The 14,867-nt window shown below is 34.6% G+C and overlaps 1 protein-coding gene across 1 annotated transcript in view; it reads left to right on the top strand.

The window, feature by feature from the left end:
* DLGAP1 (DLG associated protein 1) overlaps positions 1–14,867 on the top strand; it is a 790,600-nt gene that overhangs the window by 68,491 nt on the left and 707,242 nt on the right. The window lies entirely within an intron of this gene.

Genomic DNA, 14,867 nt, shown 5'->3' with positions numbered 1-14,867 from the left:
GCTGGCACCAGTGTCCCACCATCAAAAGTCTCCCCCATAATGTATGGGCTGTGTGCTGGCAGTGTGAGCTGAGGGCTGTTGCCTGAGCATGAATGCACAGCCCAGGGAAGGTGCAGGGTGGGGCTGGCTGCCTCACAATGACCCATTACTGGCAATTTGTGGGTCATTTGGGGTGGGGTCTCAGGGAGACATGGGCTGAAGCAGCCATCTCACTGGGCCAATGAAGCTTCAGAATTGGCTGTGTCGGGGAGAGGTCAACATAGGCAAAGTGGTGCCTATCTGCAGACTGCCTTGGAGGGGGCTGGACAAAGGAGCAATGGAGGTGCCATATAACTCAATCCCTCCCCGTATGTCTCTTGTGTCCCCTGAGCTGCTGATCCTCTGCTGGACGAGTGTCTGCAAGTGAGCAAGTATGTGTGTAGGCTCTTTAAGAGGGAAATCTGGGTTTTCACATTCTTTCCATCCCACCCAAATGGCCAGAATCCCCACTGATTTTAACAGTTAGATTGTGTGGGAACTCTTCTTCCCAGGACTAGAATTCTGGGCTAGCAAGCTCCTGTGTGAGGCTAGGGCCCCTTGTTCCCTCAGGGAGGTCTATTCAGCTGTGCTCTCCCTCTCAGTGCTCAACTGCCACACATGGGTGTAGGACCAGTCCACTTCATTCTCCACCCCTCTTACCAATCTTGATGTGGCTTTTTCCTTATGTCCACAGATGTATGTGTTATGATCAGCTAGACTTTAGGGGATTCGCCAAGTTATTTGTTTTATAATTTGGTTGTAATTTTAATGAGGTTGTGGAAAAAGTGAACTCTGCTTTTACTGAGCTCACTATCTTGACCAGAATCAAAATGTCCTTTCTTTTTAAGGTGAAATAATACTCCATTGTATACATTTGCCACATTTTGTTTATTCATTCATCGGTCAATAGACACTGTTTGCTTCCACCTTTTTGCTATTGTGAATTATGTAGACATGAACATAGGCATACAAATATCTCTCCAAGACCCTATTTTCAGTTCTTTTGAGTATATACCCAGGCTTGGAATTGCTTAAGCATATGGTAGTTCTATTTTTATTTTTATTTTTTCCATGGATGATAAATACCTTTTATTTTAGATTTGTTTAAATTTTCTAGATTTTTTTTGTTAGTTTTTAATTAAGTTTATTGGAGTAACATTGGTTAATACAATTATATAACTTTCAGGTGTACATTATCATTTGATATCTGTATATTCTATTGTGTGTTTACCACATGAAGTCCAGTTTCCTTCAGTTACCATATATTTGATCCCCTTTGCCCACTTCACCCTCCCCCTAAACCCTATATTTGACCCCTTTTACTCCATCTGGTAGTTCTATTCTTAATTTTTTGAAGGACTTGATGGATTGCCATACTGTTTCCCATAGTGGCTGTACCATTTTAGATTACTACCAATAGTGTACAGGGGTTCTAATTTCTCTACTTTCTTCTTCAATGCTTATTTTCTTATTTTCTTTATGTAGTAGCCATCCTGATGGGTGGAAGCAATATGGCTCAGTTCTTTTTTGTTATGTTTTCGAGATATACTTTGAAATATTTATATGAAGTAATTAAAAATATATGTGGTAAATATTGGGTAAGATATCTTTGGCGGCAAGGAACATATAACTTCCATTCAAATTCACTGATAAGTATTATAGTGAAATCTCACATTATGTTTTTGAGAATTTCTTCATTATAAAAACCGTTTTTTGACTTATTTTACCCCAGATAATGAGTGGAATCTATGGAAGTGATGTTTCAGGGAATTCACTTTGAGAAATGCTCTTATGAGGGAGCTGAAAGGGTTGTAGAATTAGGAACATCAGGATTCAAAACTCAGTTTTATCTGTTTTAAGCTGAATGACCCACAAATAAATTCATTGACTTTATTAGGCCATAAAATGTTCTAATATTTTACATAAAATATTGTAATAGGTAATTCACAATTATCCAAAGTCCTATCCAAAGATTTTCACTGATGTCAGTTATTTTAGTGGTTAATAAATATTTTCATCCCTAGGTTGTGATTCAGGTACTGTTTCTGTGATAGAAGCTAGCTGTCATTCTCTGCTATCTTCTCTGAAATATCCAGTTGTCTTCTTATAAGTTTCTAATATTGCAATCTTCACTGTGTTGTCTCCTGCTCACAGGAATGAGTTGCCTTCGTCCTGTTTCCAAATCTATCACTTTCTCTCATGAAAAAACATGATGTTTTTGGGGGAAACTCTAAGCTGTCTAAAATGCTGTTATCATAGAGAGATGAAAGTGAAGAAGAGATGAAGTTGGGGAGGTTAAGTAAGAAAAGAACCAGGTAATAAGGTGTCTCTTTTGCCAGTTTTGGGAAATTGGAACTTTTTCTACAGGGACTGAGTGCCTAAGCAGGAAGTATGGGGTAAAACTGTATGTAGGATGGATTGGAGACTAGCTGGAAACATCAAAATAATCTCAGAGAGCTTTGCAATGTTCCAGGAGAGAAATGAGGCTCTGTATTATGGAAATAGCAATTCTAAAGAGCCAAGAAATGGAATGGACGGGGCAAGGTAAAGTAAGATATGGAGAAGAGAATTCTAGGATGATTTGAAGTTTCTGATTAAGGGTCAGTGAAGTTAATGGCTGAGGAGAAGGAGAAAGTTTTGAAGAAAAGAAAATGGCTTCCATTTTGGACATGTGTGCATGGAGCATCTGTTTGGAAATGTATTGTAGATAGATGGGTATGCAGGTTTGGAATCCAGGAGAGTCCTTGACCTGAAAATCTAGGACTGGGAGTCTTCGGTGAATAGATGGTAATTGGAACTATGGGAAAGGATGAACTTGGCCAGTGAGACCATGTAGTTTAGTAACAGAATCATCGGGTCAGTGGCATTTCAGGGGTGAGCAAAGGCAGAGAAGACAGTAAAGAAAAATGAGAAGGAGTAATGAGATAATGAAACCAGTTCAGGCAAGATGCACAAATTTTTCTTAAGCAAGGTCTTTTTTAACTTTAGATATCACATTAGCAATGAAAAAGCTACTTTCCCCAACCTTCTTTAAGTGATAATTCAAAACTTGTGTGAATTTGGCACTTGTAATAAGAGGTATTTATGATCTAACATAAATCAACAATCTCAAGGTAAGAAACAGACCTCACAAAAACTGACCCAGAAGAGTGAGAGTGACAGGTGGTAGAAGGAGCTTGAGAAAGTTAAAGACCTGGGTACTAGTTCAGATTTTTGCCTCTGAATAGCTCTGTGATTTTCAACACTTAATTTAACCTATCAGGGACTCAGTTTTATCCTCTGAAAACTATATATTCCCTATGTTTCCTTCTTACTATAAACTTTTATTACTTTTAAAGCTAAGTTCAAACATTTTGCTAATTCAGGGACAGAGAAGTCTGCTCTAGAATAAATGGTATAATATTAAATTAATTTAAAATAAGATACACTTATTTCCATTTATGAAATAAATTTCCATTACAATTACTGTCAATAACATTTTAAAATCATCTAGTCAATGATATGGCCTTGCTTTTATCTTTAGTAAATAAATTTTTAAAAATATGACCTTTTTGTTGTTTATTTTCATTTATGTATCTCTTAGTTTCTGATTAGGCTATTAAATTGTTTTTTAGTCCCCAAAGAGTCTAACAGACTGCCTTGTAGACATGTTTGTAATAGAGGCTCAATAAATATCTTTTAACTGATTCATATCAGCTATCTTTTCACTCAACCATACCCCACTATTTCTTCTTTCTACCTTTTTCATCCATTCCCATAGTTTTTATTACCATTCCAATGAGGATCTGAGCAGTTAGAACACTGTGAGTGTTCAATAAATGTTAAAGAACAGCATACTTCCAATTCTAACTTAAATCTTGTTTTATTTATAAGACATTTAGATTAGGTAGCTTTACTCTTATTTATCTCTGAGTATTACAGAGACAACACTTCTTTTTTACTCCAAACACTCTTGCTCCACAGATTTTATACCTTAATTATATCAATTATGCAATTGGGATGCTTCACTATGTTTCTTTCTTTGCCTCATTTCCTTTGTTTTAACTGGCATCTCCACTATTCTAAATATAGTGCTACTTTATGCATGCTTATTTTCATTCTCAAGTATCTAGGTCTTACAGTGTTGGTTTCCTAGTTAGTCATCTTCTAATGGTCTCTTAAATAGTTACTGCCTGCTACTTCATTTCCTAACAAATGCTATGCATATGTGATCCTTCTCATTAATACAAGGACCTCAGAAGACTTCTGCCCATTATTTTCCCATTACCACCTCTTTTGACTCTTAACCAGCTCTTCGACCTTGGGTAGGTCTACTGGCTTATCCTGGCGCGGATAACATAAAATGTGTGATAACTGTAACTCTTGCTTTTACATATTGCTAATATAGCATTAAGCATGATGAACTGTAGTTATATTTGGTAATCTGCCATATCTGTTGGACTATAAGCTCCTGAAGGGATGTTTTATTTCTCAAAGGAGGTCATAGCTATCATTGTAATCACCCCATGGTCCATCCCTGGTCATAAATGCACTTAAAATTTTTTGAGTAAATGGTCCTTAGCCTTAAGACACTTCATCAGCCCACATCATTACTTTTTCTAAACCCTTGGGGCAGATTTTAGAGTCATGGCTCATACTCTATAAATTTCTTTGTGCTTTACTATGATTTCCTTTAAAGACCTAAAAAATTTCATATTCTCTACAGAAACTATTTGAATAACAGTACAACATTATTGTCAATTTGGGGACATATTTATCCTAACTCTATTCCACATTGCTCCACAATTAATATAGGATTATTCATAACTTAAGTGATAAAAGTAAAATATGAAAAATAAACCTACTTACCATTTTATTATGTGCATGTGGCTTTTTTAGGGTCCATATGGTAATTCTCACACACTTATTTATTTAAACAATGTGGTATATTATTCCTTGCAGCAGCAAGTAGTCTGCATATCTCAAAACAGAGACTTTCTGCTAAGTTATGAACCAGTGACAAATGAATGTATTTCAATAATGTAACTGAAAAAGAATGGAAAACAAATATCCGATCTTCTCGATACCACTTTGAGCTAGATTTTGGGGGGTATGAGAAAGGCATTTTTAAGAGCTAAGTTATCTTGAATATAGTGGTTCTACACCAGTTAATGACCTCAAATAATCATAGAACAAGCTTTATTGTCTCACCATTATTTGAACATTTTTTTTAAATTCAAAATTTGCATGCTGCCTAATATCATTTGAGAGTATGTATATGAAAGTGAAAGTGAAAAAAGAAAAGAGAAATCTAGTGGGTTGACGGCTAGATCAAAGGAGTAGTTGTTAGTGTCAGTAAGGCTGAGTTCTATTTCTAGCTCTTCCCTCCCTTCCTGGCTATGGTACAGACTGCCTAAGCTTTCATTATTACTTGTTTTATTGTAGTGTATTGTTTTTTAAAGTGATTATTTCCATGGCAACGAGGCACCGTTCCAGGCATCAGGGAGGCATGACAGTCACAGTGGAGTTGGGAATCAGCAAAGATAAAGGGAGAGGAGAGAAAAAGAGCGGGGATATGAAAAACTTTGAGGGCAAATATGTGGGATGGACCTGGCAAAGCACCAAAGATATTTTAATTTAAAATGCCAGTTAATGGAATTTTTTGGTTTGTTCTTATTTACTAAGTTAAGTGAGTAAAGTAGCTGTTTTATTTTTCTAACAGTAAATAAAAAATTGCTGTCCTGAGATGATATTGCTAGTGAAGTGATAAGGTCTAACTGCCAAAGAACAATAGGTAGTCTTTTTTGATGTAGCCATCGTTCTTATCTTTTTTTGGATGTCTGAGGGATCAGTGGTGATAGGATAATGTTAGCTATCACAGTATATGGGAATATATACAGAGTATTTGGTCTGGAGGCAGCAGCCCTGATGTTAAAAAAAAAAAAAATACTCCCACTGTTTGCTGTTAAAGTTCAACTTTTTCAGAAGTGAAGGAATACAATTCTTTTAATGAATAAGACGTGGTAAATGAAAATTGATTAATCCTTGCCATTCCATTCTGTCATCAACATGGACTGCAGTGGTTCTATAGGAAAGCAAAAATAGTTAACAGATCAGTCATAATCATCATCATCTCAATTTCTTGAGCACTTATAAGATTTAGACACTATAATCAATTTCAATACATTAACTTAATAACTTATCTGATGAGAGATTTTTTTTTAGAAATCATGCTTAGTGTGTACAATTACCTTCATAATGAATATTTAGGTCAGAAAATATCCTCAGTGAACTCCAAGAAACCTGGATAAAGCTAATATTAGGTAAGTTACTTTTTATTATTTATCAAATACAATATGAATCACATATTTGATTCTGTCATCAGTAGTCACCTTAGAAGGAAGCCCTATTGCTATCGACCAAAGCCATTTTGGGGGATACACGTTGCTTGCTGCTTTGAGAAATAATTTACTATTATATGGCATTGCCATAGTGTTTAGAGGCTTTTTTTTTTCTTTTTAACTTTTGCACATCTTATTAACAGAGTGAAAGGACAGTTTACACTAATCTTTTCCTAGCCACTGAGTTTCAGAGAACTGATCTAGAATTACTTTATTATATGGGACCCATGAAGTGACCTCAGTTAACCTTATTCTCAAACTTGTGGATTAGATGTACAATAGTAGAGAAAAAAAATGGAAATGGAAGAATTTAGCATCTTCCCTTTGATATCACGACATATGAGTTTTATTCATTTGGTTACTTAAGAAGGCTATGTCACATTACATGGATTAAAAAAGAAGGAAGAATAATAATCCATTATATTTGAACATTTTGTATTCTACATAGCAGAGTCCCAAAACAATTCCACTTGATCCTCATGAGTAAATATGCCTTTGAAGTATATATTTCCCTTGTTTTGTGATTGGGGGTGCTTAGTTTTGTACAAATCCATATATAGTTCATTTAATGACTAATCAGTTTAGAATCCAAGTCTCTTAACTCCCAGTCTAGTGTTATTTCTAGCACAGTCTCCTGCTGTTAAACCAGAGAGAGAGATTTTATATCCTAATTTTATTAAGATTATATTTTCAAAATTTAATTATGTAAGGAAAAATAAAATGAATGCTGGGGAGCAGGAAAAATGGTGTAGATAATAGAAGATCTGTTCATCTCTCTTGCGACCAAATCAAAGTTGTGACAGAAACATGGAGCAAACAGCAAGGAAAGTCGCCTGGGATCTAGACAAACAGAAACACTACAACTAGGGAGAGAAATAATTAATCAACCTGCAATGGTAGAAAGTAGGAGGGAGCTAGCAGCTGAGCGGGACAGAAGCTGTGGTAGTGACAGCTGCAGACGCTTCTTAAAGGGGCCATGTCCACAAGCGAACTTTTGTGGTGATGGACCTGCTCACTCTGAGCACCAGAGCCACGTCAGCTGCTCCAGGGGCACTAGGGACTTACAGGTGGAACTGAGTTGTTGGAGTAGGGCCAGAGGTGAGGATCTCTCCATGACAGAAGTGCTGGTGGTATCCATTGTTCCTCTGTTGAGTCCTCTCCACTCCCAGTGTGCAGACTCAGCACCTCCATAGCTGAGATGTCATCAAACTGGATAACAGAGGTTACTCTGCCCAGAGGATTCCCTGAAACTCTGCCTCCCCCAAATCGAGGCCCCATCTAAGCCACCGCCAAATGTGTCCTCTGTGAGTCTGATGCTCTTTGCTGAGCAGCCTTAAGACGCACACTGGTGGCAACTGGCCTTGGTTTCTACTATGGTTTCTTGAGGCAAGTATAAGCATAACATCTGGGGATTGCTTGCTGAATCTTAACAGGTGGTCCCAGATGGGCACAAGCTGGGGCTAAATTTGGCCTGAAGCTGAACCCCTCTCTGGACTGTGCCACTGGACACCTACTATATACACAAAGCCATGCTAATAAGAATGGGAGACTTAGGAGCTTTGCTTAATACAGAGAAACAGACACAGAAAGGCAGCCAAAATAGGAAGACAAAGAAGCAGAAACCATATGAGAGAACAGAACAGAGACCCAGGAGTAATGGAGTCAAGGAACCTAATAGATATGGAGTTCCAAACACTGGTTATAAAGATATTCGATGGACTTTTGGGAAGTGTCGATAAATTCAGTGAGAACTTTAACAGAGATTAAAAAACATAAAAATGGAAGTGGAAATTATAAAAGGGAACCATTTATAAATGAAGAACAAATCTGAGATGGAGAATATATTAGAGGTAATAAACAGAGTGGATAAAGAAGATTGAATTACTGACATAGAGGGTGGGGAAGCCAAGGGTACTCAATCAGAATGGCAAGAAAAAAGAAGTCAAGACTATAATAATAATTAAGGAGCCTATGGGACAGTTAAATGTAAAAATATCCATGTCATAGGAGTACCTGAAGGAAAACAAGATATTGAAGAGCTATTTGAAGAAATAATGTTGGAAAACTTCCCTAACCTGATGAAGGAACTAGACATATAACCCCAAGAAACTCAGCTAGTCCCAAGAAAGAAGAAGCCAAAGAGGCCCACACCAAGACACATCATATTAAAATGCCAAAGGTTAAATACAAAGAGAGAATCTTAAAAGCAGCGAGTGGAAAGCAGTTAGTAACTTACAAGGGAGCACACATAGGATTGGCAGCTGATTTATCAAAAGAAACTATGCAGGACAGAAGGGTTTGGCACAAAATATTCAAAATGATGAAAACCTAGGATCTACAACTAAGATTACTTTATCTAGAAAAGCTATTATTGAGAGTCAAAGGACAGATAAAGAGCTTCCCAGACAAAGGAGAGCTAAAGGAATTTATCACCACCAAGCCAGTATTACAGGAAATGTTGGAGGGACTTCCTTACGAAGAAAAAAATATGTATTAAAAACAGGAATAAGGAATGGTAGTAACTACATATCTATTAACAAGTACTTCAAATTAAAAAGAATTAAATGTTTGAATCAATAGGGAGAGTGGCTGAATGGATAAGAAAGAAGACCCCTACATATGCTACCTACAAGAGACTCACTTCAAATTAAAAGACACACAGGCTTAAAGGAAGGGGATGGAAAAAGATATTGCCTTGATGGATCTAGGGGGTATTGCACTGAATGAAGTGGGTCAGATAGAGAAAGACAAATATTGCATGATTTCTTGTATGTGTGGATTCTAAAGAACAAACAACAAAAACAAAAACAAAATGGAAATAAACTCATAGATACAGAGAATATTTTGAGGGCTACTACATAGGAAGGCGATGGAGAAGATGGCAAAAAATAAAGCAAAAGGATTAAGAGGTACAAAAAGATAGTTGCAGAATATATGTGGAGATGTAGAGTGGAGCATGGGGAAGATAGTTAATAATGTAATATGTAAGAGGGATGAGGGGTACTAGATTTAGTGGAGTTATTGCTTTTGCAATTTATGTGGGTCTCTTTTCACTATGCTGTACAAATGAAACTGGTATATTATTGTATGCCAACTATAATTGAAAAAACCTCATTGAATTGTACAATGTAAATACGAGCAACTAATAGTCTATTTCAGTAAAGCTGGAAAAAAATAAATATTTGATATTAAAAAAAGAATGCTAATAAAAACCATGAAAATCTCATTAATATATTGAATATTTTGAGTTCAAGTACATAATATTTTACTTGTTAATAAATATGACTGCACAGCAGTTGAATTTTAAAAGTTGAAACTCCAAAAGATAATGGCCTTTCAATTGGATGAATATTGGAACATTATCCCCAGATAATGTTTTCATGTTTTGTTTGTGCTTGTGTACTATCTGGAAGATGATGCAATAATTCTTAGGACATTTAGCTTTTGTAAGAAGAGGGATTAAAGCTAATTAACCTCTTATTTCTTTGCTAAACTCTATTAGTGGGCAGATCAGTCATTTGACCTTTATTAAGCAAAATTATGTGGTAGAAAGACATGACCAAGAACCCTTTGTTAATTCTAAGTACTGTTACTGAAATATAGCTAGCCTTATGCATGTTACTTGGTTTCCAAAGTATTTAGTTGCTCTAGCCTTGAAATAATACATTATGTTGCTATTTAACCTACATTGCTGAAATGTAGTGTCAAATTCATGTTTGATTTCAAGAATTTAAGGAGACTCATTCAACAATCTTCTTTGAATTCTACTATATTTGAGGTACTTTGCTGAAATGAGAATTATATACATATGAAATAGCATAAAATACTATATAAAAAAGGTTTCATTTTTCATATAGCCTTTTCAAAAAAATGGATTAGCACTCCTATTTTTGAGAGTTAGCATATATATATTACATATGTATATAATAATGAGATATATTATATATAGATGTTATATATAATATAATATATCTCATTATTATATATGTTATATATAACTACATATAATAATATATAACATAATAATATATGTAACATAATAATATATATAATATACCTCATTATTATATATTATATACATATATATATATATGTATATAATATATAATAATGGGATATATATTATATATTATATACATATATATATATATATGTATATAATATATAATAATGGGATATATATTAAAGTTTAGTTAGGTGAACTGCAGAATGGAATCTAGATGAATCTGACTGCAGAACCAGGGCTAGTAACTACATTTCACTATGTAAGATGAGAACAATTAGAAAGATATGTGCAAGTGTCTGGAAATTTAGAGTAGGAAGAGACTCCTCAGTAGGAAGCAATTTAAAAAGATTTCATAAAAATGGTGGTGGTTTTAGTGGGACTTTGGAGAATGAATAGGATTTGAACATACACATGCTAGTGTTAAAAATAACATCAGATCAATTAAAATTTTAATTAAGAGTTTATTGTGCATAACAGAACAGTTCATGATCTGAGTCTTCAAACTGAAAGTGGAATGAAGCTCAAGGGTGCATTGTTATAGAACAGCTTACAAAGCAAAAATGCAGAAGCTGTTTAACCTTTACAATGGCTGGTTATAACAATGGAAGTTTCCAGATGGCAGGGAGTTGATTAAAAGCGATTACCTTATATCATTTTAGGGAAATGATTTAAGTTTTGTTCATTATTATTAGAAGCATTTACAAGAAATAACAAGTTAGGTTTTGTTTGTGTTGCAGAATAAGCTAGATTAGATTTTGCTTACATGGCTTAACTGGTTTAATATGTGTGAGGAATTCTTAACCCAAATCTCCATTTTATTTTAGTTTACATTAGTAAGTGAAAAGTTAAACACCAAAGTAATAGGAAATGAGAGACTCCTATCTAATTGGTTCTTATCTGTTAGAACATGAAATGAAAAGCAGGACAGAATGTTAGAAAGGAGGTGAGAAACATTGTGGAAGATTTTAAGAATGAAATGATAAAAAGGGATAATAGTCCACTAATCTAGATACTTTCACTTTACTCCATAAAAGATTACTTTTGAAGATTTGGAGAGAAAAATCAAATTCATCAAAAATGCCTGTGGACTAATTCTTTCAAAATATGCTCCCTATAGCTTCTAGCATTTGGATATCATTGTAATCATATTTTATGGTATAAATATACCTCTTAATATTTATCAGATTGGTCTTTCATTTTTCATACTTATCTATCTACAGCTATCTATCTATCTATCTATCTATCTATCTATCTATCTATCTATCATCATCATCTATCTATCATGTATCTATCTTGCTATCCATCCATCCATCCATCCATCCATCCATCCATCCATCCATCCATCTATCTATCCATCCAATCTCTGAAAACAACTGTTTGCTCACTACAATAGATATAATAATATCCATACAAGGTATCAAACTTCTAGGTCTTAGAGAACAGAAGCACAATAATTTTAACATGGGAAAACTTTTCAGTAAGCCATATGTCAGTCATTTAAAATAGTACTTATAGAGTGAATAGACTGTTGGTTAAAGCTCCGTAAATGTTAACTAAGGGTGTACCTCACACCTTAATACATCTTTAAATAGGTTATCAGTGAAGGAAGTTATATGTATGTAGCAGAGTAGAACTAAACTGGTAACTGCATCGTTAAGTTGCCTTCTGGAATATAGCTCAAGAGAGGCTGAATCTTGATGCCAAAACAGCTGATCAAAGACAAAAAAATATACCTCATCTGTGTTGTGTCTGAGCAGATGAGATGAGATTGGTAAACTAGTATACAAAAAATGAGTTGAGATCCTGGGAAACATATCAATGGCATGGCAAAGCTTAAATGGGATGTACAATAGGAAGTCAGAGATTGGTAAAGATTAAGAGATAGTTCATGGTGAATATCTGCTAGATTAGATTTTACTCTCAATGATATTTAACACTCAGCTTAGCATACTTCATGGGGTGGGGAGCAGGTCTACAATATAATCAACATGCACATATATCTTTAGTAAATGGGAAGAGTTAGTGGTTTGGGAGAAGGAAGAGAAAGAAATATGGAGAAGAATATATGTTAATATATATCAGATTTCCTTTCTCTTATGACTCTTTACCCTCCATTTTTATTTTATTGGTAGACTTATTTACTTCAGACAAGGGCAAATATTGTTCTCCTATTGTGTTTGTTGAATTGGCAGCACCTTTTTAAAGATTACTGTAATCTGAAAGGGGTAGTTATTTTATTATGTTTTAGTGGAAATGATAAGAATAATTTTCAAAATTTAACTATATTCATTTTTTTCTAATTAATAATATTTGGGAAATCATCAAAGATTATATGTTTATGATGCATTGTATTTATTACTCATTAGATTACAGCTGTTAATAATTATGAGTATAATTTTACTTAAGATTTGCATCTATCTTATTTATTCTATTCATGGAAGAATATTTGTGTATAGGAATACAGCACATCAACAGTAATATTTTACTTGCATTCTTTTTTTTCCATGAGATCACATCTGAGTTTTGATCATGAAATTGGTGCTTGTCACATGTACTTAAAGTAACTCTAAATATTTAAATAGTGTATATTGGTTTATTCATTTTTTTTTCAAAATTGGCTCCCATTTTCTAGTATGTAACATCTCTTTAGAGACATATTCTCTCATTTATATCTTTTTTATTAGATCTTAATGGTAGAATATGTGCCTTAATTACTTATTTCAATTGGGTGAGATTTGGTTATATTTTTGGAACATAGGCTTAACAACTTAGTCAACATATTTCTTAAATGCCTACAAGGTGCTCAACATACTGAAATTATTGAAGAGATGGAGCACTTTACCTCTGCCTTAAACAAAGTCCCAGTTTATTTACTCATTCATGTCAAAGTCATTGTACCACAGATAAAAGTTGCTTGCATTTAAGCTTAAATTGTGAGACACAGGGATAGAATAATTGCTATAAATTGGAATTCAAGAATAAAGAATTTAGTTGGGCCTTGAAAGATGGGTAGATTTGGAATTAACATAGGGACAATCCAGGGTACAAGTATCTGAGATAAGACCCAGTCAAGTTAGCTTCACTAAGAAAACATTTATTAAAAATTATGCTGGTATTGAGTAGGACCAAAGGTAAAACTAAAAAGCTCTTGGGAAGAAAGCAGCTGTGTCTGTCCCCTCTCCTCTACTCTTATTTTTTTTTTTCTTTTCACTCTTTTTCTCACTGATATCATTTGGTTCTTGTTCTGCTTTTGTCTAAGTGCCTGTAATCTTACACTCTCTATTTAATAATTAGCACGAGTAGCCCCAGTGGCTTCCATGGCTCTAGATTCTGTGTTTTTCCAACTCCAAGAACAATTAGTAATTGATTCAGTCTTGGAGCCTATGATTATCTTGATGAAATTCTTAAGAGGAAGGATCTGATTGATTAGATGATTGGTATGGGTGGACACTCAGTCTACTAAACTGTGAAGACGTGGGATGGGAGATCACATGCTGTGAACATGGAGGCAGGGACGCACTCTCTGGAGGGAAGTTGTGAGTATGTAGTTGTCGAAAAACTCTCAGCAAAGGGAATGTTGGCTGAGGAGGCACTCCAAGTGCATCAGATTTAGAGAAAAATAGTAAGAAAATATGGTATTTATAGAATCGTGAGAAAACTAAGCTGTTGGGAGAGAGGATGGGTGTTGGGGAAAAGTAGGAAATAAAAATGAAAGGGATGAGTTCAGAGTAGGATGCAAGTTAAAGTTCACGAGAAGAAAGAATACTAACATGGAATGAATGTTATGTATCAAGCATTTTAGATGTTTTCATGTTGTGTAGGGGGCTGCCTCACCTCCTACTCAGTCTACAAGTGTGTGGGGAGCTGGGTTTTTTAAAATATAATTTTGGTTTTGTTTTTAATCATAATTTGGTCTGTAGATTTATAGAAAATAACTCTTGTCTTTGTCTCAAGGTGTCATACAAACCAATTCTATAGGACTACCATCTTGATTTGGGTGTTAATTCCATTTCCTGAGGATATTCTTTAGTGGTTTAAGTTTAATTATACTGCATATTTTGCAATTTAAAAAGTTATATTTTATTGCATTGCTCCTGTTAACTTAACTTTTATATTGTGAATTGAAAGGTGATATAGAGTGCATATTCATTGTAAAACAAACAATGCAAAACTAAACATGAAATATAAAATGCAAAATGTGAAAGTTACTGGTCTACCTCTTGCCTGGTCTCCCAATTCTCTCAATTCCACACTCTTCCCCATTCTCCTGTCTTTCCTATAGGTAACCATAATTTGTAACATATTTTAAGAATTTTTTTCTAATACACAAACATAGATGATATATAGATTAGATAGATATATGGATAGATGATAGATATAGATAATTTTAGTTTTTACATAAAAGAGATCATACTGGATACATGGTTTTATAACAGTCTTACATGTTTTACCTAACGATGTAT

The sequence above is a fragment of the Pteropus medius genome, unplaced genomic scaffold, assembly GCF_902729225.1.
Source record: "Pteropus medius unplaced genomic scaffold, Ma_sr-lr_union100, whole genome shotgun sequence".
Lineage (NCBI taxonomy): Eukaryota > Metazoa > Chordata > Mammalia > Chiroptera > Pteropodidae > Pteropus > Pteropus medius.
Note: the sequence above shows the minus strand (reverse complement) of the source record. Positions and strands in the feature narration are given on the sequence as shown.